The sequence below is a fragment of the Nannospalax galili genome, unplaced genomic scaffold, assembly GCF_000622305.1.
Source record: "Nannospalax galili isolate Female #2095 unplaced genomic scaffold, S.galili_v1.0 scaffold972, whole genome shotgun sequence".
Taxonomy (NCBI): domain Eukaryota; kingdom Metazoa; phylum Chordata; class Mammalia; order Rodentia; family Spalacidae; genus Nannospalax; species Nannospalax galili.
This window is the reverse complement of record NW_008330318.1, coordinates 288,603-313,655: the sequence shown is the minus strand read 5'-3', so window position 1 is coordinate 313,655 and position 25,053 is coordinate 288,603.

Genomic DNA, 25,053 nt, shown 5'->3' with positions numbered 1-25,053 from the left:
TTTTTGAGACAGGGTCTCCCTGTAGCCCCAGCTGTCCTGGATTCACCATGGAGACCAGGCTGGCCTCGAACTCACAGAGATCCGCCTGCCTCTGCCTCCCGAGTGCTGGGATTAAAGGCGTGCACCATCACACCCGACCTTGATCATTATTTTTTAAGAATATTTTTATTATATATGTATGAGTATATTGGCTTCATATATGTAAGTGTACCTGTGTTGTACAATGCCTCCAGAGGTCAGAAGAGGGTGTTGGATCCCTTGGAACTAGAGTTATGGACAATTGTTAGCTACTATGTGAGTGCTGGGAATTGAACCCCATTTCTCTGTAAGAGCAGTCGGTGCTCTTAAACACTGAGCCATCTGTCCAGCCCCCTTAATCATTAATTTTTAAAAGCAAGTATAAAGATAGCCAACAAGCTACTTGTATTGGTCAAATGGATCAAGAAATTTATCAAGATGCTTGTTTACTGGGTTCTAAGAGTAGGGTTTCAAGGTAGGAAGCTATTGGGTAGATAGAAATAGAGGATCATAACCTCCTTTATTCATGCCTTTGACCCCGAGTAGCAAATGCTGGTTATCACACAGGTGAATATTTTACTGTTTTTCTGCAAGTGTGGCATTCCTTATCATCTATGTATTATTTCCTGGAGAGGAAGGAAGGAATAGAACTGAGTGATAAACACTGGTATTTAATGGGCCGTAGTATCCTTTGGTGCTTTCAGTGTTTGCTGGCTATTAAGGAAATCACAGCATGTGACATGTAACTAGGGCAAAGGATTCACTGCTCAGCATTTCACCAAAGACATCCCCATGGCCAACTGCATTGTGGCACTACGGAAAGATGATAGAAGATTTGCTATGACCTAGATGCTTAGACCCTGATGTTCAGCTGGTTCTTATCATTTTTCCTACATTCTGGAGGGGTACATGAGTTTTAATTTGATTCCAGGCCATCTCAAATTCCACAATGACTCTGTGTGTGTGTGTGTGTGTGTGTGTGTGTGTGTGTGTGTGTGACATTTGCATATGCTTGTGAAGAGTAGAAGCCACTTCCGGTGTTGCTTCTTAGGAGCCGTCCACCTTATTTTTGAGACAGGATCTATCAGCAGGACCTGGGGCTTGCTGATTCAGCTACACTCGGTGGTCAGTGAGCTCCCAGATCCTCTTCTCTCCACCTTCCCAGAGTGGGGATTACAAACAGGAACTACCACTACTACAGTTAGCTTTTTATATGGGTGTTGGGGATAGAACTCAGTCCTCACGCTTGTACAACAGGCACTTTACTAACCGAACAAATCCCCTATCCCCTCCATACTAACTAACTTTCTACAACCAACTAAATATAACTTCATTATGATTTTTCAAAGATTAACTGTAAAAAAATTAATAGCCAAGAATTAAAAAAAGAAACATGTATAATACAAAAGAAAATACTGATTTAAATGCTGACCTAACCAGGAAGTAACGTAACTCCAGAGTTGAAGAAGATACAAATAAGGGAAGTGGCTGAGTGTAGCAGAGAAAACATCAACACCCGAAACAGACCAATGCGGATATGATTTCAATTTTCTAACACAGGGAGTGATAAACACATGGAATACTTTTTATTCTAGAATTTAAACTCTGCCTCAGTCTTTTTCACACAGTATCAGAGGCTGAATCAGGGACTGAGTTACTCTAATTCTCCCATGGCAATAGTAAAGTTGGATCCTGGGGACTAGAGCAAAGTCCAGAAAGCTCATGTCTGGAGAACTAATGACAAAGCAATGAGCGTTTGAAAAGCAGGTGAGCCAGTGCCCTGGGGATAGGACTTGGCAGCATCTCCCATAACAGCCATGATGCAGATCCACTTTGGTTTGTTTTCCTAGAGAAAAGTGATTACGACATGTGTCAAGGCCCATATAAAAGTTTTCCTGTAGTTACTGATTTCTTTTCAAAAATGAAATATTTCAGGTTTCAAAATTAAACAACGTCCAACTTAAAAAATAAAATAGTTAAGAGCTCAATTGGTTGAGTGGCAATTTATTATAATACTTTTGTCATTTTGGGGGGGGTAGAGTAAACTTTGCCAAAGAAGAAAAAAAAATCCACTTTTTGTAAATATTTATTTTATATCCTTTGTCAGTGGGACACATTAAGTTTCAAAACATTTCCACAGTAACTAGGCTACTTTGAGGCAAATCATTTAATCTTCCTGACTGTTCTAGTTTGCCTTCAATTACTGTGACAAAACACTCTGAGCAATACCAACTTGGGGAGGGAAGGGTTTATTTGGCTTACATCTCCCAGGTCACAGTTCTAACAGTGAGGGAGCCTAAGGTAGGAATTCAGGGCAGGAACCTGAAGGCAGAAGCTGAATGAAGCACAGGCCATGGAGGAACTCTGCTTACTGCCTTGCTCTCCTGGCCCATGCTCAACTTACTTTCTATATAAGACAGGACCACCTGCCCAGGGGTGGCACTGCCCACAGTGGGCTGGGCCCTCCCACATCACTCAACAATCAAGAAAATACCTCACAGACATGGCCATAGGGCAATTCAATAGAGGAAATTCCCCAACGGAGGCTCTGTCTATCCAGGTATGTCAAGTTGACAACTAAAGCTATCCAGCACACTGACCTTCAGCTCATTCATCTGTAAAGTGGGGGTAATAATACTTCACTGACCACCTCCTGGTATGATTAGCAAGTTGTGAATGAAGGCCTCTATCAACTGTCAGGTGTGACACTGATGTGAGAAACTTGTAGGTATTTGTATCTGGTTTTCCTGGAGCAGATTTTGGCCTTGGGGCCTGGTGGGAAGTACGGAGGTACTATTCCTGTCCTGCCTCATTCCCCATCCTGAGAGGCTGGGCTTTGAGAGAGGAGAGGATCATGAACTGGCAATTCTCATCTCTATTGATAGGAAGAAAAGCACATTTTCCTTCCTTCCAATGAATCTGGGATCTTTGTCTAAATGTTAAAGAAATCCTTAGAGTATCTAGGTTTTTCTCATTTCTGCTTCTTTATCTAGACCTGTATTGCTCAATACTTAGTCCCCAGTGATGTCTGCTTATTGACTTGGTGGGAAAGTCACCTTCCTGGCATGCATGAGGTCCTGGGTTTACTCCCCAGTCTCTCTCTCCTCTCTCTCTCTCTCTCTCTCTCTCTCTCTCTCTCTCTCACACACACACACACACACACACACAGAGTCACTCTACAGATGGAAAATACATGCCAGATTTGGAAAACAATATTCCCTCTAATTCCTTGTCCCCACATTAACTATCTTTTTGTTTTTGTTATAGTCATTATAATAGCAATAAAATATTTTGGATATGTTGGGTTATATAAGACATATTATTGAAATAAATTTCATCTGTTTCTTTTGGTTTTTTCAAAAATGGTTAGCATATGATCTAGAATTTTATTATTTTGTATTTCTATAACATAACACCACTCTTGATAGTCAGGAAAGATACGAGTCTTCATGACCTGACTTCTCTTTCTCGCCCTTTCACTTTCTCTGTCTCTCCAGTACAGTGTGGTGCTCTGGCAGCCAGTTCAATTAAGAATAGCATCAAGAAAGGAAAGGAAGACCAACAAGGTCATTTCAACACCGATTCAGAACATGGTATAAAATATGTATACAACATTCAGTCATTCAGTCATTACCAGTCACTCAGTCAACCAATCAACCAATCCATCAGTCATGTGGAGAAGTCAGAAACTGGGCCATCTGAGATATTGCCAAGACTGATATCCTAGGAATGAGTTCATTCTCACAAGCTCTAAAAAGGCACAGGTACTAAAGAAGGCTTTGTATTGTACTATGTACTGTTATCTATTAAAATATTTTATATAGTACTGATCTGCATATATTTCTTACCTCTTATTCTATATGATGGGTATTTGTATATATTTCTTGTCTTGTGGCTTCACACATGTGCACAGAACTCATGCTCTTCCTTATAAGGCACTGAGTTTCATCTCTAGCAACAAAATAGCAGATACACTATGTTGTCATCTATTAAAAACTTCATTTTGGGTAAGAAAGGATAAATGTGATCAGATATTTTATGTATATGTAGGCACTTATCATAATGAAACCCATTATGCGTAATATAAGACTTCTCAAATAAAATCACATAGAAAACAATGTGTTTCATAACATTTTTTATAATGACCCACTGTACTTGTCCCTCCAATCAGAGATAGGACAATCTCAAAGGAAAAAAAAAAAAAATCAAATGACTAAGGAAAATAAAGTCTGGGAAAAAAAAAAAAAAGCTTTGCTAAGGTAAGATGGGGTCAGTGCTGAGAAGGTTTGGTGGGAATGTATAAAGGAGGAGTTCCCCTACATTTATAATCACCTATGGACAACCCTGGTCTAAAACTTATAAATGTTATACTTTAAACATTAAAATTCCAGAAATCAATAAAAATGTATTTACTTATTTTTAAAAGTTTTTGAATTGATATATGCTTTCTTCTTTAAAAAACTGGCTGATTGATTTTATTTTTTCATTTTAAAGTTTCTATTAACATTTCTTTAAATAATAACAGGATTACATTGGAAAACTTTGTATAGGTTGGAGAATTTGGAAAAGGAGTGACAGCCAAATTCACATCACAGTAGCAGTGACAAATTTTACATTATTGTTGAAGCTTGGCAGTACAGTTTGTCAGTAAACAATACTCAAAATTATAGTAGACATATACACTTGCAAATTTATTTTTAGTTTGAGAATTTTACCAGTTTAGTTACTACAGTACTTTTGGTAGGGGGCCAAAGCTCTAGGCTCATGTGAGGGAACCACAGATCCAGGTCCACAGGAGGAGACCACAACTCTGACTTATGGGAGGGTACCACAGGTTCATGGGATGGGACCAGCGTCAGGTTCATGGGAGTCCTTTCAATTACACTGGTCTCTACTATTTTCCTGTCTCCATCGGGCTGTCCACACGATTATACTTGTATTTAAGATAGAGCATTTTGGCTTCTGTGCAACAAATGGAGGCAACAGTTACTTGCCGGCTTGAATTTCTCAGTAGATGGCCATCAATATTGAAGAAAACCACCTTTTGCTTTTGCTGAAGGAGACGGATGGATCTCATGGTTTTTTGTTGGTGGTGTTATTGCTCATCATTAAGGTTCTGGTTGGCATTTTTTTGGTGTCTGCAGTTTTCACATCTTTCCTTGGCCAGTCAGAGCCAGTGATGAGACATCTTACTGGAGTCATGTTTTGCCGAGATTGGCCTTTGCCACCATCTTGGTTTACTAGCCATTCTTTTTCTTACTTGCCAAATCCTTTCTCACCTGTGCCTGGCTCTTGGCCCTCACCCTCCTTGGCAATGGTCACCTGGGTGATGATGGCTGTCTGACCATAGGTGTATGACTCCGTGTTCACTGTCAGGCCCAGCCCCTGGCAAGAGATGCATGATGAGGTGGGGAGCTCATAGCCATCTCTGATCTTCTGCTCTGAGGGAGGCTACCAGGCCTACACGCCAGCTCCTGTGGTGTGGGGTGAGTATACCTAGGCTGGTTCCCTGTGTATACCAGGTGGGCCTCGAGCTCACTATGAAGCCAAGGGTGGCCTGGAATTCCTAATCTCCCTACTCCTGAATGCAGGGATTCCAGTAGTACACCACCACATCAGGCTAAAAATCTTCCTTTTAAATCGTCTCCAGAAGGTAACTAATTTTGAGTGGATATATTCTTCTTGGATAAAGTCCTCCCTAACAAAGAAACACATGCCTGAAATAAAAATTTCCGCTCTCTTCTGTCATCTGAGCAACAAACTAAAAATTGTCTCAGGAGTAGACTATTAATTCCTGTATGGAATCAGAGAATAACCATCAGAAAAGCACAAAAATCAACCAGCAACCAGACAGATCCAGAATGAAAGCTCAGCGGGGAGATGGCGCAGGCAGAGGTGGGAACACTGAGCACTCAGCAGGCTGCATCTCGGCAAACCCCCAGAGTCCCAATAGCCTCAGCCGGTCTGCACACAGGGGCTGGGGGGCAGGGCTGGGCTGACTGCAGGGTCAAAGGGAAACAGGGGGAAACAGCCCGGGCACTGTCTGCTCTCTGAGCAAAGATAATAGCGTCCTCTCAGTGGTGAAGAGAATGAACACACAGAGGAAGGTTTAAACACAATGAGCTCAGAGCTGGTCGGGTTCCTTTATTCCATACCTCAAACTCATCAGGCTTGTCCTCAATTCCAAATCACTCTATATTGAATTACAGGGGGAGAAAATAAAAGGGCAACCCATTGAGTGTTTTTCAAAGCGCTTAGGTCGCCACAATATGGTGTGAAGGAATCAATTCAGTGGGCTGAGATTTGCATTTAAAACAAGGAGAGAGAGAGAGAGAGAGAGAGAGAGAGAGAGAGAGAGAGAGAGAGAGAGAGGACTTTGCCTGTGATAGGGTATTTGCTTATGAAGTCTTGCTTTCTGTGTGTTTGGTATCTTATTGAGTCTCAGTCAAACCAAGAGGTTCAGTGAAAACGAATCTAGACTCTGTTTTGTTACAGAGGGATACTAAAGGAGTTCCAAAACTTTCAGAAACAGGAATTGCATCACCTCCACACTTAATTCTCAGGTAAGGTGTTCCCTTGGCATTCTGCTTGTAAGAGCTTCCCAGGTGCTGGGCAGGGCTTTCCCTCCACTGAACAGTTCTTCAGAAAAGAACTCCAGGGTCAGACAGGGCTCTCTCAGGAAGCTAATGCTGTTTGTCAGAAGCTGTGAGTAACCTCCCTCCAGGGCTCCTAATTAAAGAGGGGGAGTAAAAAAAGAGGTAATAGCATGCCTCGAATGCAAGGCTACCTACCACTTGGCCACTATTCATTAGTGATCCACAGACTGGACTCTCTTTAGAAAGGTCAGAGAGGACTGTCTGCGCAGTGGGGGCGTGAGCAGAACTGTCCAAATGCCTCTTGCATGCAGCTCTCAGTTTACATTTCTCGGTTTAGCTTTTGCATTTTTAGTCAAATTGGGTCTATAATTTATTTTCTGATTTATCAAGCAGATGAATGTGAATAGAAAAGGGACCAGGCAAAGGGCAGAAGCCATGTAAAAGATTCTGCAGGAAGGTGAGAAATAACACTCTCCTATCCACCATAGATGACCACCCTTGACTGAAAGACCTGATTATTGCTTCTGAGTTTCAAGGAATTGAGAATAAAGTTAAAAGTTGACTACATGAAGAATCTTAGCAGTAGATGGTATTACTTTTTTGCATAGGCTGAAAGGCAACAGGGAAGTATGTGTGTGTGTGTGTGTGTGTGTGTGTGTGTGTGTGTGTATGATAATGAAAGACAGATCTCTTCTCTGCCCTAGACACAGAAGGAAATACTTAAGGTTTTGCTGTGGTATGGCCACTAAAATACACCATTTAAAGATGAGCAAACTTATCACCCCAAGAAATCAAAGTAAACCATCAGAAACCTAAGCCGTAGGAAATCCCACTGCTCAGATAATGTGTCCAGGGCAACAGCAATATTGCTTTCAGGCAGCCTGGCTTAACCTTGAGCTAAACCCTTTCTTGGAGTTCATCTCAGAGAGACAGGCATTCTGAGAACTGTATCAGAGACAAGGATTTTAGCTGTAATTACGGCCTGCTAATCTGGTGCAGCTGTTGTTAAACAAGCAGCATCAGCACATTGTCATGAGGCAGGCACAGCGCTGTCTCTGCCTTCTTCAAGACACTGGTCTGGGAGAGAGATGGCTATTGAAAGTCTGGCCAATTGCCAGTTTTACCTCTATCTGATCTCTTAAGAGCTCAGTTTTTCCAAAGAAATGCACGCCACCCTCCATCTCATAGTTGCTGCAAAAGCACAAAAGGCAGCGTTCAGCATGCCATATGTGGGCCCTGAATTGCTGCTGATGGGTTTATATCTGTCCATCCCTTTCTCCCCCACCCTGGGATACCCACATGGGTAAAATTGGTCTCATTGAATGCTTTTGGTTTCCTTCTTCCCCAGGCCCTCCATGCTTCACCAGATCAAGTGACTTGCTGTCATATTTAGATACAGTTGAACATTTTTTCTCTCTCTTTTCAAGACACAGTCTCTCTCATACAGTCCATGTTAGCCTCAAACTTGCTATGAAGCCAAGGATGTCTTGTTCTGTTGATTCTCCTGCCTCTACCTCTCAAGTGCTAGGATTACAGTGTGTGCTACCACACCCAGTTTATGTGGTGTTGGAGCTCAAACCCAGAATTTCATGTATATCAATCAAGCACTTTACCAAGTGAGCTACATCCTCAGCCCACAGACTCTTAATTCTTACCCCTTTTATGATAGGAATTTCAGTTTTCTAGAAAGCTGAGCATTAAAGATAATGTTGGTAAACAGTATGGTAATCTTTTCTTCAAATCAAACCATAACATCAGCACTTCACTTATGTCTTTTAATGTGCCCTTCCCTCCCTCCCTCCCTCTGTTCCTCCCTCTGTCCCTCCTTCTGTCCCTCCTTCTGTCCCTCCCTCTGTCCCTCCCTCTGTCCTTCCCTCTGTCCCTCCCTCTTTCCTTCTTATCTTCCTTTTCTTCCCATCTTCATCCACTGTTTCCGAATATCTCCTGCATGCTAGGCTTTCTGTAGCCCAATACCTTTTCCAGAACTCATTTAAAGTAGATAAATATGCAAATTGAAAACAGGCGTTCTTCTAAGGCATGCATGAAAGAGCTACACACAGCTGGGCCTTGGTGGGTCAGAAGAAGCTTTGGAGAGAGGTGTGGGGAGAATACTCCAGGATGTGTGGGAGTAAGCCACACATGAAGAAAGCAGCAAGAATCCTGTAGGTTGAGGACCGTAGAAGGAGGCCTGGAATGAGAAAAATGATCTTTAGGGATTTGTGCGCCACTGAGCAGCAAGGGGTGGGACCGAGACAATGGGGTCTTTCTGTTCTACCTCTTCTTAAAGATTTGCCTTTTATAGTGATCCATGATTTTTTCTTAACAATTAATAAATTATTTTGTATATTATTACTGTGTGCATTATGTGTGTGTATGTGTATAGGGTGGTGTATGTGTGTGTGTGTGTGTGTGTGTGTGCACACGCATGTATGCCACAGTGAGAATGTGGAGGTCAGAGGACAACTTTCAGGAGTCGGTTCTCTCCTGCCCTTGTGTGCTCCAGGGATTCAACTCGGGTCATCAGGCTTGCACAGTGCTTGCAAGCCATCTCACTCGCCCTTTGCCGGGGAATTTAAGAGCAGAACTGTTTTTACACATTTTTGTCTACTATGGCACACCAACATAAAGGGAAATTTAACTAGCATGTATTTTATAATTTAAACAGTGGAATCATGACATTGCTGGGTATATAAACTGGATGACAGTTGTCGTATCAGAATCAGGATCTTAATTCTTTTATATCTGACTTTTGTTTGTGGAACTGAAGGAAGGTGATTTTGAGTTACACAGATACATAGTCTGAAGTGGTAAATTTTAAAGTGGATTATCTTGAAATCTAAGAATACTGTTTCATAAAGGGAGGAATTTGGTCCTTAGTTCTATACAAAAATGAAATTTAATCTAAGAGGATGATGGCACCAATAGCTAAAACTGAACATTAGAGCATAGTTCAGAAGAAAAAGTTCCTTTTGGGCAATTGGTGTTTAAGGAACTTTATATGAGACTATCGTAAGCCTCCTAAAACCACAGAAATAATTGGTTCATTAACATCACACAAGAGATATTTTTCTTTAGAACTATGTAGCTTCATTTTTCTCTGACTTCTGTCAGTATCCTATTTTTGATAAAAGATAAGTGGTTCATTTAAGAAATCATTCACTTCTGAAATTCATGCTGTGTCATCATTTTAGATTGCTACAGATGCATCCAGGGCAGTGTCGCATTGATATAGCAAAGCTGAAATAGTTCATGGAGATACTGGGTTCTTTCCGATCACCACACATGTGTGAACTGGGTCAGGTGACCGCCTGGGTCATGCCACCATTCTTCCCCCTTCGGTCAAGCTGACTGAAATATATTTGTTTACCGAATGGCACATGATACAGCAAGATGTTCTTATTGTTTTCCACCACTGTGGCTCTATCATCAACCATTTGTTCATTTCCTTGTTCATCCAGTGGAAACAGATGCTATGTCCTTCCTTGGCTTTGAAGGAAAATGACTATGAGTTTGTATGGCTGTCATAAACAAGCTTTTGGTTTTCAAGGTAAATGACTGTATTAGGTTGTAAGGCTGCTATAATGAGGCACAACAAACCAAGGAACTTAAATAGCAGAATTTTTTATTTTTTTATTTTTATTTTATGTGTATGCATGTATTCCCTGCAAGTAGGTAAGTGCACCCGTGTAGTGCAATCCCTGCAGAGGTCAGAAGAGGCTGTCAGATCCTTGGGACTGGAGTTATGGACAGTTGTTAGCTGCCATGTGGGTGCTGGGATTTGAACCCGGGTCTTCTGCAAGAACAACCAGTGTTCTTAACTGCTGAGCCATCTCTCCAGCCCCTTTAAATAGCCGAATTTTATTCCCTACAGCTCTGGAGGCTGCAAGTCCAAGGTCAAGGTACCAACAGGGTCAATCTCTTTTCTGGTCTCTTTCCTTGGCTTGGAGAGGGTTCCTTATGTCTTCATATGGTCTTCTCTCTCGGTTAGTACCCATGGGGACTCTGTCAGACTGAATTAGGAGCCACCTTACACCTCACTCTAACTTAATCCTCTCTTAAACAAACTTTCCCTAGTGAAACTCAGGCTCAGGTACTAGGAGTTAGGACATCAGCATATGAATTTGAGAGGGAGTCACAGCTCAGTCCACAACAGTGATTGGAGGTCATGGTACGCCAGTAAAGGGTAGGCCATACCTGGCAAGTGTGATCCTTACATGATAGGCAGGTATACAGGTTCTGGCCTTCTAATAGGGGAGATTTCCATGATGTGTAGGTGTATGTCTTGAATGCCAGTTTCAAGGTCATTGCCATGAGCTGAAATGAAAAAGCTGGAAGTCAGGTGGAGTCAGTAGAGGCAAGAAGGGTGCCACAGTAGAGTAGGCTATGAGGGAGAGAGGGAAGCAAAGAGGTCAAAGAAGGGGGAAGAAGAGAATGCAGTGCAGGGAGACGAGAGAGGAGGGTGGGTCTGAGAGATGACAGCGTCATTTGCTTTCACCTGCTTTTACACTGTGAATTATTCAAGTATTCAAGTTTTTTTTTTTTTTTGACAGGGTCTTCCTGTAACCCCAGCTGGCTCAGAACTTACTATACAGACCAGGCTCTAGGCTGGCCTTGATCTTACAGAAATTTGCCTGTCTCTGCCTCCTGAGTGCTGGGATTAAAGGCATGTACCACTATGCTTGGCCATGAAAAATTTAAAAATACTGTATTAGTCACTTTTCTGTTGCTGTGATAGAAACACTGACCAAAGCAATTTATAGAAGGAAGAATTTGTTTGAGCTTATGGTTCCAGGGGAATTACATTCGGTCATGGCAAGGAGGCATGGTGGCTGGAGGTGGCTGGACCAGGAGCAGCAGAAGCTAAGCTCTCACATCATCACACAGGCACAGGAAGCAAGAGAACGACCAGAGAGCTGGCAAGGCTTAAGAACTCTTTAAGCCCTCCCCCAGTGATGTTCTTCCTCCAGGATAGCCATACCTTCTAAAGCCTCTCAAAACAGCACCACCATCTGGGGACAAAATGTCCAAATACTTGGAGCCTGTGGGGGACATTTTTATTCAAACCACCACAAATACTAATTAAATTGGTTCCTTGACAATTTTGTACATGTAATTAATGCGTTCTGATTGCTCTCATTCCCTCCCTTTTTTACATGAAACAGGCTCATGGATCAGCATGGGAAAGAGATTCAGGAAGGTAGCATATAGGATACTGACTCAGATATTTTGAGAAAATACAAAATTAGGAGGGCACAAAGGTTAATTTGACCTTTAGCACAAGACAAGCATCAGAGTTTGGTTGTTAATGTTTTAATTTGTTTCTGAATGCCCTTACTTCACTAAACTATTACTGCAGAGCAAATGATAGACTTAAATAATGTTTGTAAAAAGCATTTTATTCTGAATCTGTCAAATCTAATTCCTTCTTGAAAATACAATATGAACAATGGATTTATGTTGGTATTTTGTTTTAAAAGCACCAACAGGAAAAAGGCAGTATTGTTAAAAGAAAAATCAAGGTTTTTCTTTCTTTTAAAAAACGTGAAACTTGAAAATACTGGAACAATCCATTTTAGGTTAAGCCACTAATGTCCCAACTCCTTTTAACTATTAAAACAAACAAACAACTCCTGCTGGCATGCCACCCCCCCCCCATGGACTGTATCCTCTTGGGCATTATAAGCCAAAATAAAACTTTTTGCCCCAAAGTTGCTTTTTATCACAGTAACAGAAATCAAACTGGATTTCCTCCCATTTGGTCTCCTCCCAACTTCATGTCTTTTACTTAATTAATTTGTAACTCACAAAGTCTAATTAGTGCCACCCATATATACATGAGTGTGGGGCCAGCCACTGGAGCAGGGCCAGTCTATTAAGTCGACACCCCTAAAGCTGCTACTAGTTCCTCAGCTAGGGGTGGAGCCTTAGAAGCCCCTCCCCATCCATACTGGACTGTTGACTGGCTTGATTTTGTGTCGGTCTTATGCAGGCAACCACAGCTGCTGTGAGTTCATGAGTGCAATGGCCTTCTCATGTCCAAACGACAGCTTTGTCCCAGTCCTCCCTGACCTCTCGCTCTTGCTCTACTACCTCTCCCCCTACTACAGTGTCCCTGAGCTTTGGGGAGAGACGTTGTAATATAAATGCCCCATCTATGATACAAATAACCATTTAAATAAGTTCTTATGTACACAATTTCACTCCAGATGATGTGAAAATCCTCGGATGAGTCTAGGAGCATTACAGAAGACTAGCTGCTAGGTAGATGCACACTTTCTAAGGAAGAAGGGGGTGCAGTGACTTGTATGAGGCCACAGTTTTGTCAATCTCTGCTTTCTCTTTGGAAGTTCATCCCTAAACATGACATCGGTTTTGGAAATGTCAATAAAGAAGTTTGTTCTTTCCAAACTTAGAGGGTTTTTTTGTGTGTGTGTCATGTATAATTTACCAAACTTTCCCTCCTTATACATATAAGACAACCTTGTGCTTGTCTGCTGCTCTTCCAGAGGACCAGAATTATGTTCCCAGCATCACATTGAGGAGCTCACAACCTCCTGTAACTCCAGCTTCAGGGACTAGGAAACCCTCTTCTGGCTTCTGTGGGCACCCTTAAATACATATACACACACACACACACACACACACACACAGACACATAGACACACCACAAATAAAAATAAGGTCTTAAAGAAGAAAGGAAGGAAGGAAGGAAGGAAGGAAGGAAGGAAGGAAGGAAGGAAGGAAGGAAGGAAGGAAAACTCAACATCTGGCACAAAAACAGAAGGAAGGGAAGGCAGTCTAGCTGTACAACTTAAGAACAACTGACATGCTCAAGAATCAGGTGGGCCTGTCTGAAAAGAGGAAGGAACAAAACCAGGAAGTGGAACCCCAGGAGCATACCCATGACTAGACAAAGTCTTGACAGCAAGAATTGCTCTGCTGTTTTAAACATGAACAGATTCTTCCAGATGACACAGTACTTGGCGATTCATTGCAAATGCTCGCCTCCTCTTACTTCACTAGAAGAGAGAAGAACATGTATTTTAGCCTGTGCACTTTGTGAAATAAACTGAGTCCATAGTTTTGAAATCTCAAGTTGTTTGGCTTCTGTGACATGAAACAATTTCAGGTGTGATTTCTTTTCCTTTGACCACTGAAATCCTGATGTCACGTACGCATGCCATTGTTAGATACCCAGTGCGTGAGAATTCTATGCTCTTAGGAAAGAAATGCTGTGGGAGTATTTGTCTTAAGAGTCTCTCAAATATTAAGAAACATTGTACTTTTTATTGCCTGTTAAAAAATAATTACTGATCCCAGTAGTGCTCTTAAAGGCACATGAATGTCTCTACTGTGGAAAGTTATTTTCACTTCTCAAAATTCAGTTTAGAGACAATTGCTAAGTTGTTTTGCTTATGCTTTGGTGTTCTAATCTACCCATCAATCTTGCTGACCTGACCTGTATGTTTCCTATGGTTTTAAAGATCACACCTCCCAGCAACTCCTCTATGGGAAGAGAAGAAGGAATAAGGAAATGCTTCCTTTGTTTCTACTGTAGGAAAAATAATGCTTTACAGCTGGGCATGGTGGTGCACGCCTTTAATCCCAGCATTCTGTAGGCAGAAGCAGGCAGCTCACTGTGAGTTCAAGGCCAGCCTGTTCTACTTAGTGAGTTACAGCTGGGGCTACAGGGTCTCAAAAAGGCCAAACAAAACAAAACAAAACAAAACACTTTTCCAGATAATTCTCAGATGCTTTTTAGTTTTATGTCCTTAGCTTCAAGCCTTTCAGCTTTGGGCAAGTTATTTACATCTTTTGATTAAATGAAGAAAACACTTGCAAATTCAGAAGTTGGTGAACAGAAGACACCAAGATATGAGCCGGCTTCATTCTAAAGTGAGAACTAATTCACTCCTGTGAGATCCAACCCACTCTATGGGAACAGCATTAATCACAAGAGCAGAGCTCCATGACTTCAATTATTTCCATTATTTCCTAATAGGCCCCACTTTATTTTTCTTTTTAAAATTTATTTAATAACCACATAATTAGTAGAAGCATTTCATTACAACAGCACTGATTATAATATTCTGCATCATCTGTATAATAACTGATCTCCATCATCTGGCGATTATTTTCATTTAAGATAGCTTCTTCTTTAATGCTTTTTTTGTGTGTCTCATGATGTAGACCAGGAACTCACTATGTAGACCAAGCTGGTCTTGATCTCATGGACATCTGCCTGCTTCTGCCTTTTAAATGTTGGGGTTAAAGGCACACCCAGCTTCCTTTAATGCTTTTTAGTCTTTTTGAGACAGGGCCTCCCTGTAGCCCCAGCTGACCTGGAACTCACTCGCTATGTAGACCAGGCTGGCCTTGAACTCATAGAGATCCGCCTGCCTCTGCCTCCCAAGTGCTGGGATTAAAGGCATGTGCCACCATGCCCTGCCAGAAAAACTCATTTTTAATGAAAATAACACTTAGATATTTGCACATGCGTCTTTAATCTCTGTATATCTGATTATTACTGGTGTCAGTCAGTTACTTTCTGGGATCCTTGGCACATAAGCATGGATATAAATTCATCAGGTAGATTTCAATAGTAATGTTTTTCATATCTACTAATTTACATGAAACAAATTTTTATGTTTCTTCCTTAAATATAACTCATTTTTAAAATTTATTATTTTTTATGTATTTTATACAGAACATCCCAAACAGTCTTATTCATCTTTATACCTGCATCCCAAATGGCATGTTCCCATAGCCTACCCACCTCCCACTGGAGCCCATATACTCTGTCATCCATGTTACTGTCTACTGTGTTGTTGGTGACCCTAGCTGTTCCCCAGTGCTTGTCCATCTGCTGAATCTAGTCAGCCTCTCTAGATTCCCTTGTTTTAGGAAGATCAGCTCTTCCTCATCTAGCAGCAATCGGTTGCCAATATTCCTTTAGATAAGATTGGGGTCTGCTGTTCGTTTTCCAAGTTCTATGCTGGATTACTGTCTGGGAGTCTCTTGGGCCACCCTGACCAACAACTAAAAGAAGGTATCTCCTGTCTGGCATTATTTCTTCTTAAGTAGCCTTTAGGTATACACATGGACTCTTAAAGAAATATACTGATCACTTTAATCTTTGGTTATACTTTCCTTTTGGGTGTTTAAGACCATACAGTTGGCCCAAATCAATTTATTTTTACTCTTGAGGTTGTTTGAGGATCTGTTCCTCAGGGGTCAAAGCTATAGTCCTAAAAACAACATTGTACTGGCACAAAAATAGACCCATAAATCAATGGAACAAAATTGAAGACCCAAATATGAGTACATACAATTTCAGCTGCCTGATATTTGACAAAGGGGCCAAGAACATTCACTGGAAGAAAGACAGCATGTTCAGCAGATGGTGCTGGCAAAACCGGATCTCCATCTGTAAAAGAGTGAAACTAAACCCCTATCTTTCACCTTGCACAAAAGTCAACTCCAAATGGATCAAAGACCTCAAAGTTAAGCCTGAAACTCTGAAACTGTTAGAAGAAAACATTGGCAATAACCTACAAGATATAGGTGTAGGAAAGGATTTTCTAAACTGGATATCAATTGCTCAATAAATAAGGTCAAGAATCAAGAAATGGGACCTCATTTAACTAAGAAGTTTCTGTACATCAAAAGAAGCAACCAAGGAAGTGGAGAGAAAGCCCACAGACTGGGAGAAAATCTTTACCAGCGACACGTCTGACAGAGTTTAACATCCAGAATATGTAATGGGCTCAAAAAACATAGACTCAAGAAAGGAAGTAACCCAATTAAAAGATGGGCTAAGGAACTGAACAGAGAGTTCTCCAAAAAAGAAATAAAGATGGCTAAGAAGCATCTTAAAAGGTGTTCAACACCATTAATAATTAGGAAAATGCAAATTAAAACCACTTTAAGATTTCATCTTACCCCAGTCAGACTGGCTAAGATCAAGAGAACAAATGATCCCAAATGTTGTGGAGGATGTGGGGAAAGGGGAACGTTTATCCACTGCTGGTGGGATTGCAAACTGTACAACCCCTCTGGAAAGCAGTGTGGAGAACCCTTAAAAACCTACAAATGAACCTACCATTTGACCCAGTTATACCACTCCTTGGCATATACCCAAAGAACTCATCCTATTGCAGAGACACTTGTACATCCATGGTTGCTGCCCTTTTCACAATAGCTAAGAGATGGAAGTAACCTAAGTGTCCCTCAACTGGTGAGTGGACAGTGAAAATGTGGTTCATTTATATAATGGAGTTCTCCTTAGCAGTAAAGAAAGATGAAATCATGAAATTTGCAGGTAAATGGATGGAACTAGAAACTGTTATACTAAGTGAAGTTTTCACCATTAAAGAAAGATGAAATTTGCAGGTAAATGGATGGAACTAGAAACTGTTATACTAAGTGAAGTAACATAGGCTCAGAAAAACAAATGACGTATGTTCTCCCTCATATCCTAGCACAAAATCCTGATAAGTGAGTATGTATCCAGGAGTAACTACAGGAACCAGGATAATGAAAAGGAACCAGGGAAGTAAAGGAAAGGAAAGAACCTGAGAGAGAAGAACAGTAGGAAACAGGTGTTACTAAGGGAGATATGGATAAAAATGGGGTTATTTTAATGGGAGGGAGGAGGGAGGGTTATACAAGGAAACTCGGGAATAAAGAAAAAGAAGGATCTCAAGAGAGGAGGGACCATAGGAGATGGGTATTATAAAGGGAGAAATGAGGAAAATGGGGGTACTTTAAATGAGGAAACCATGGCAGAGGGGAGAGAGAGAGAGAGAGGAGAGAGAGAGAGAGAGAGAGAGAGAGAGAGAAGGAGAGAGAAGGAGAGAGAGAGAGAGAGATAAAAGCTTAGCTAGTTTTTTTTAAAAAAATCAGAGGGAACCATATTAGTCCAACAACCTACCGACAAATTATACATAGAACTAGTTCAAGGAACAAAACATATGTCTAGTCAAGGTTTATCTGAGAATGTTTTGTTTTTGCCCAAGCTTTATCTACATAGCACATGGTAATTAAAAGTACCAGACTGGTAGAACTAACCTTCTTGGATGTTTAACAGCCATATTTTGAGGCCTAGACTAATCTGGTCAGAGGGACTTAAAGGACAATTTTTGCTCGTTGCCCTCCAAGGACTAAGTTCCAGGGGACTATGGAGTATCTCTAAAAATGTCCTGTAATGGTGGTTAGTCACCTGTCCTCTTGTTCAGGGAGGCCATGGAGACCCCATGAGATGGATTTGAACCAGTGTCCAGTCTACAAAGAGGAGGGTCAACTCAGAGGAAACATTTCCTTCATGCTTCCAAGTGAAGCCAGTCAAGGTTGAGCAGGACCTTTGACTTACCTTCATATAGATGGAACTGGTAAAAGAATGGAGCCAGGAGCTCCTCCCAGGCCCTACTTCTTAGCGGTTCCAAAATCTCAACATCTGGCTCATGTACCTCTTCAGGACCATCCAGACCCAAACCCTAGTAAGGACTGAGTGAACTTGTATCTGGAGCGGCTTTGGATTGGTTTAGTAAATAAATGTTTTGAGTCGCTGTCTAGGTATCAGGAGGTAAGTTGGGTGTTGGGTATGGAGACATGAACAGGCCTCTATCCTGCATGAAGTTATAATCTAGAGGCCTGGCTTTACCCAGCATATAGACTTAGAAATTTTCTTCCTGCAATCCCTTTCCTGTTCATTCTAACACACACAATCAGAATTTAGGATGCAGTGAAGAAAAGCTTTACATCCTACATTTCCATCTTACATAAGCTAAAGCAAAGCTCATGCCACTTTCTAATATAGGAATGGTATGATTTGGAAATAACAAGGCCAGACAGGAACAGCCCAAGATCAGATGGGAGTTTTGTGTTTCCAGAAGTATGTTGTGGGAGTAACAGGCCCAATGTTCTCTCAGTCTTAGAACAGCATAGAAGATTTCTTTACGTTATAAAGAAAGAAAAATTTGTTTCATTAGCAGAGGAACAAAGTAAATACAATGAGTAATTTTCCTGGGGCATCAGTTTTATATATGTGTCATAGGATTAGAACAATTGCTATCAAGAGCTATGCTGTTATTTTCAAAAGTGGCCACATAGTGGTTTGGGCCTCCAGGAAAACTGCCCACACATTAAAAAATTTACATTCAGATTTACATTTGACATCAGTTTTGATACTTCTACCTCACCCTACTGGCTTATTTCACTTTACTTCATGTAGTACTACGTGTCAACAGCAGTCAGTTATATGCCTGTAGTGTGGCTAAACAACACCAGACTTCTCTGCTACAACTGAGTAGGGCAATGGTTTGCTCACAAAGATGTGCATAAGTACTTACAGTACTTTAAATACTAAGTCAAGAAAATTTAAAATACTGGCTTTTTCTTTTAAAACACCAAATATTTGGCTTTTTTTTTTTAATGGAGTTTGGCTAAGTGTGCTAATGTGGTGAGTTATATTTATCATGAATGACTGACAATCAGCTATCAAAATAGGAAGAAGGAATTCTACAAAGTGAATTATAAGTTTAAAGGTGTTTCTCTTAAGGTAAGTGGTCTCCCTAGCAATCACAGATACCTTTTACTTTTCAGATAAGAGAATTAAGTCAAGGAAAAAATATTTGAAGTTCTTGTGCTTTAATTAGAAGAGGCAAACACAGAAATGCATAGACACAAAACAATGTGAAACAGACCTGAAGGGAAGCAGAGAATTCCTAAAGGCATGCAGAGGAATAATGGTTCTAGTATTTGGGGTGTCTGGGGAGACTTCAGAGGAGGGAATATTTGACTTCCTAAAAGAAGAGCAGGGAACCACTTGTTGGAAAAATCAGGAAAGAAATCTTGGTAAAAGAAAAAGGGTCTTTGGAAGCATAGAGTTATAAATACATGATTATGGATGACAGGAATGCATTTAGAATGCAAGGTAAACCGTGAGGCTGGTGTGGCTTCTGTGCCTGCACATGAGTAGTTCTGTATGAAATTCTCAAGTGTTGGGAAGTTGTCCTGTGTGCAAACTGTCCGCTGTTGTTAAGCAAGACAGTGTAAGCTTTGTATTTGTTGTGTATTGGTTAATCTGCCCACTTGTCCGTTGTCTCTGCCTGCTACAAGATGTTTCCAAGTCTTCCACCTCCTATAGTCTCCACCCCCCTTTCTATCTCCTTTTCTTGTTTGTGGTACTAGAGATGGAACCCAGAGCCTCGAGTTAGGCAAGTACTGTATACCAAACTACATCCTTAACCCTTAGGACTTCCACCTTCTTGATTTGAGCACAATTCCTGGTCTCCAACTTCAGGATGTAGAATATAGGGGCCAATTCTTCTGTAACAAGACATTTAGGCTATTTAGCTAGGGGAAAAATCTATGTAGTCTTGGTGGAAACAACCCCAGGACTGTGCTGGAACCTGAGCAAGGAATCTATAACACTGCTGCAGTTTCATAGGACAAAATGAAATATGCTTGCAGCGCTTAGCTCCATTTGCATTTGCCAAGATTCTGTCCGCTTACAATGTATGAACTGAATAGTATATCCAATGGTACCAAAGTAAACTTGATTCTCTAAGAGAAACACAAAACTTCGTTTACTTGAAGACTTGAAGTCATTAGTTGTTATCCATTTAACATCTCCTGTATTAAAAGTAGAAGTCAAGGAAACCTTGTAGTCACAAATGCCTGCAACTGATTAAAGTTAATGATAGAATTTCCATATTCTCTCCCAGTTTCCCCTATTGAGAAGCAATGGTATAAGTAATATGAGGAGTTGGTCTCAGGATGAAAGTTGGGCACATCTCATGTAAAGAAAGTGCTACGTACATATGTATATTTTTTGGCAAATGACTGCTTAATGAATTGGTATATTACCCAGACCTAGTCAATGAGATGTGAGAAGAGTTTTCTTGGGAGCAATTTGGAGAGTTCTTTTGAAAGTTCTAGATTTGAAACCGTTCTCCCTCTTGCTGAGTATGAACAAAGACCATACAGCTGACTGCTACTAAAAGTTGCTTTAAGACTCCAAGGTCAAGTTACATTGAAACTCTGGGCTGAGTACAAAGGCAGAAAGAATTAAGATTTGATGTAATGGTGTAATTTGAAGTTGAGTCTTTAAGCTCACTCTTGAAATCCATCTCACTTCTAGACTTCTAGTTGTGATAATGAAAATGTTTCTTTAAAGCAAAATTTAAAATATCTTTGGGCTTCATTTCTACTTTGTATTCCTCTCCTTCTAGAATCATTCCATGTGGCCCTCCTACATTCCTTCCACCACTATGCCCTTGGCCCCAAGGTCAATGTTTTTTATTCATCTAGGAATGTGATGAATCATGTGTATAGCTTCTCTCTTCAAGTTCTGCCATCACTAGGGTAATTTCAGTTTCCCATTTGACTACTTATATTAGGTACAGTGAAGTCTGTCCTAATGACCTTCAGCTTTGCTCTTCCCACTCATTTGCAAAATCACATTCACATAAAATCCACTTTCCATTTTTATAACCACAAAATCCTGTCCTTGACACATCTCTCACTGGTTCCACTTCTTTCCTCTGAATAAAGCCAACTTTTCCACTTCTCACACTCTCTTGTTGGCTTCCTTTCCGGGTTTCCCATTAGTTCAGTTTCTTCCTATTTCACTTCCCTCCCTGAACCAGCCAGAGCCTGTGTTTTGACACAGCCATGCTCTCATCAGACCCCTCACTTCCTCTTTCTTTGGCAGTCTACTCTCATAGCTCTTAGGGTATGACTGATCTCAAAATTATGTTTACAGCTATTATGTCTGGGTGGGATTTTGCTGGAGAAAGAGCACATAATTAAACTGAATCCACTAAAGCAGGCTGTTTTCAACTCATCTGGATATAAATAAGTGCTACTTAGTATTCATTTTATTTCACTTTTACCTGGTAGCGACCATTCAACACTTGTTTCCGTTCCTCAAACCTCTATTTATTCTACTACTCTTAGTCAGATGTCCTGGTTTCCTGTCTCACATAGAAAAGAGAAGTCACCAATGTGACTTACACCAGCTGTTCTTTTTTCCAAACTTGCTGCCTCTTTTACCATTTAAGGGTTAACACATTTTTAAAAATTACACTTATTTATTATTTACTTGTGCATGTGTTGGCACATATATGCCATGGGGTGCATGTGGATGTCAGAGGATGATTTGTGGGAGCTAGCCCTCTCCACTATGTGAATTCAACTCAAGTTGTCTGAGTTGCAAATGCTTCTGTCTCGAAGAAACATTGTATAGAAAGCCTCTCCCTTCCATGGATGCTCATGATCTTGTAATTTTTTTCCAGCTCTCATCTTTGAACCAACGATTAGTCTTCTCTACACTTGTTCCCTATGTGCACAGATTTCAGACATGGCTTTCTCCGTTCTGCTCTCATGGACACTGGTGCCTTCTCTCTCAGGCCCGGCAGAGTCAGTGGTAGCCATTTCTTGAGATAGGCCTACCTGAAATAGGGAGATTCTTGTCCTCACCAGCTGATGACAAACAAAATAACTGAGCTGTTGACGCATTGGTATTCAGGGGCCTCTGGTGAGTCCCAAGCAACTTGTGTGCGCACTGACCTTTTCTTTCCTCTTTACTCTCAGTGACTGGCTTTCGACTCAGGCTCCTGGTTAGTGATCAGATCCCCTATGGGGAACAGAATTTCTGCATAGCTTTGTCTTCAAGTCTTTAGTTGCAAACTGATTTTGTAGTCATTGCAAGCAGGAGGGAATCTTGAAGCAGAAGGGATATTGAAAGCCACAAGAATCAATGAGAGACTGTAAGAAAATTTTGACAAAAGGACCAGAATCAGAGCAGCCCCAGAGGGTTGAGGGGCCAACAACACAGACATCTGGCTGGGACACCAAAAACTATGACTTTGCTGTAGAAACCACTGCAATTGCTGAGGGATGAATGTATTCGGTATTCTTCATATTCAGAATCCTAGGCAAGAGCATCTGGTAGGCTAAGTCTAAGTCACTTGCTTGCCTTGTGATTGCCACAGTACGGTGGGAAGGCCTGCTTTCCTTCATGTTCCATAGTGGGAAGCAGGGTGCTTCTTCTAAGCAAGACTACTCCAGTGACTTTCCAACATCCATGCACATCGTTGCCCTGTATTTACAGTTATGAAAAAGATCAGCCTTTTTAATGTAATATCTGAACTAATTTATACACTTCCCAGAATTCTTGATTTGTGTGTGTGGCGGGGGAGGGTGCTGGGTCTGTGGCTCAATGGTAGACTATGTACTTAGCACGAATGAGGCCCTGTATTTAATCCATAACAAAAACAAAAGAATCCCTGGAGTGGGGAGGTGGCTCGGTGGGTAAAGTGCTCATCGCATAAGCATGAGAACTGGAGTATGAATCCCCAGCACCCATGTAAAAGTTGGGTGCAGCAGTTTGCTGTACATCTGTAGCCACAGAGTGTCGGGAGGGAGCCAGAGACAGGTAGATGGGTGCAGAGCTGGGTACTCGTTTACCATTCCAGCTGCAACAGTGAGCTCCAGGTTCAGAGAGAGAAGAGACCCTGTTTAAAAAAGCAAGATAGGCATAATAAAAGTTAGTCTCCAATACTGACCTCCGGTCTCCACACATACATGTATTGATGAGTGTACCCACATAGACATGTGCACCTACATGTGTATAACATAGGCAAATTCAATTTAAAAAGAAAGGTTTTTGACTAACTTGAGTTGGATGTGACTTTTCAGATCAATTATCACTTATTTTACTTGAAAAGGAAAATGCTACAATTTTCTCGGTAACACAGGTAACTGCATTTTAAAATGATGGCCTCCATTGCCTTTGAAAATGGACCCAATGAAAATTAGAACTATTAGAGTAAGGAATCTTGGGTTCTCACTCAATGGCTTACTTCAAAATATATAATGCCTCTGACCTAATTTCCAACTAATTTTCCTGTTTATTATTCACATGGCCTTTGGTCTAAAAAGAGAAGAGGCACAAATGGGGAGTTCAGTGTTGAAGTGGGAACATTGCTGCTATTAAACCTGGATTAAAAAGCATAGAATGAGGATAAAAAGATTCCATGAATAAAAATAAAGAGGCACCCGCCCACCAGCAAACACACCTGTGCTCTCTAAATTCCTCCACTGTTCTCTTCCTTTATGTGTCGACATTTCCTCATCTACTCATCACCCCCATACTGGAGATTAGACCCAGGGTATCACACTGGTGTTCTGTGCCATTGAATGAGAACCCGAGATCCCTAAGGTACTCTTGAAAGCAAATTCTAGAGCTAGCACTATGGCTCAAAGGGAAAGGCACCTGATGCCAAGCTTGAGTTCAATCTCTGGGACCCACACAGTGGAAGGAAAGAAACAACTCCTGAAAATTGTCCTTTGATCTCCATCTGTGCACCATGACATGTGCACATGTGTATGTGCACAAATGCATGTACACACCCATATCTACACACAAATAACTAAAATGCAATAAAATGTAAAAACAGAAAGTAGATATTACATAACATAGTTGCAGTGTTGCAAAATACACTGAGTGACACAGCTTTGCAGAGTCTTTCCTAGTGGTGAGCATGGTGCCTGTCCTTTTCTCCTCTGCTTCTGGCAAGAGGGTTGGGAGCCCCAGGAAACATTGTTAGAACTACTTATTTTCTTCGAATGCTATCATTACCATTACATCACATGGGATTGGGTTGGAAGCTTGTTTACTTCTGTTACAGTCTGGCAATGTAAGTTCAAAATCCTTAATTAAAAGCCACATTTCTCTAGACTGTCCTGTCTCCAGAACAGGATGCCAGTAAAGATCTGGTGGAGTGACCACAGTTGAGATTTCCTCCATCCTCTAAGCTGTCACAGTTGTCAGTGGTGAAAGTGATGGAAGACAAAGTCAAATGCTTTAAAAAGAAATGTTCCACAGGGTTTGGGGGACTTTAGAAATCCAAATCACTTAGTGATTCAACACTTTCAGACAGACCTCAGTGAATGTGAAATCTAATTTCCTTTATCTTCAATGTAGGGAAACAGTGTTACACATCATTTCAAAAATACCCAAAGATTTGCTCTTTGGAACGATTATAAAACTTCATTAGTGTGTCAGCACTTTATATTAACACTACAACTCAGTAGTTCTATTTCATATTGTTTTGTGTTCCTTATTTATTTGTATTGCTATATTAAAAGTTTTCACAATATATGGGCCAGTGAAAATTCCACTGTGGTCTGAAGCCTTGCTTTATTCTTCCAGCTCCCTCCCATTTCTTCTCCAAGTGATATTTCAAATAAGTATTACATGTTTAATCTCATCTTACTGCTTGCTTTTGGAGGACTTGAACTAATGTAAGCAATATCAAAAGTGGTCCAAGAAAGCAGGGATTTCATAGTGTGGAATAATGAATCACCTCCTTTTATCCTTCACATCATGTTCAATAACTAAATCTCTTTGTTTTGTTTCCTGTGTGGGCGC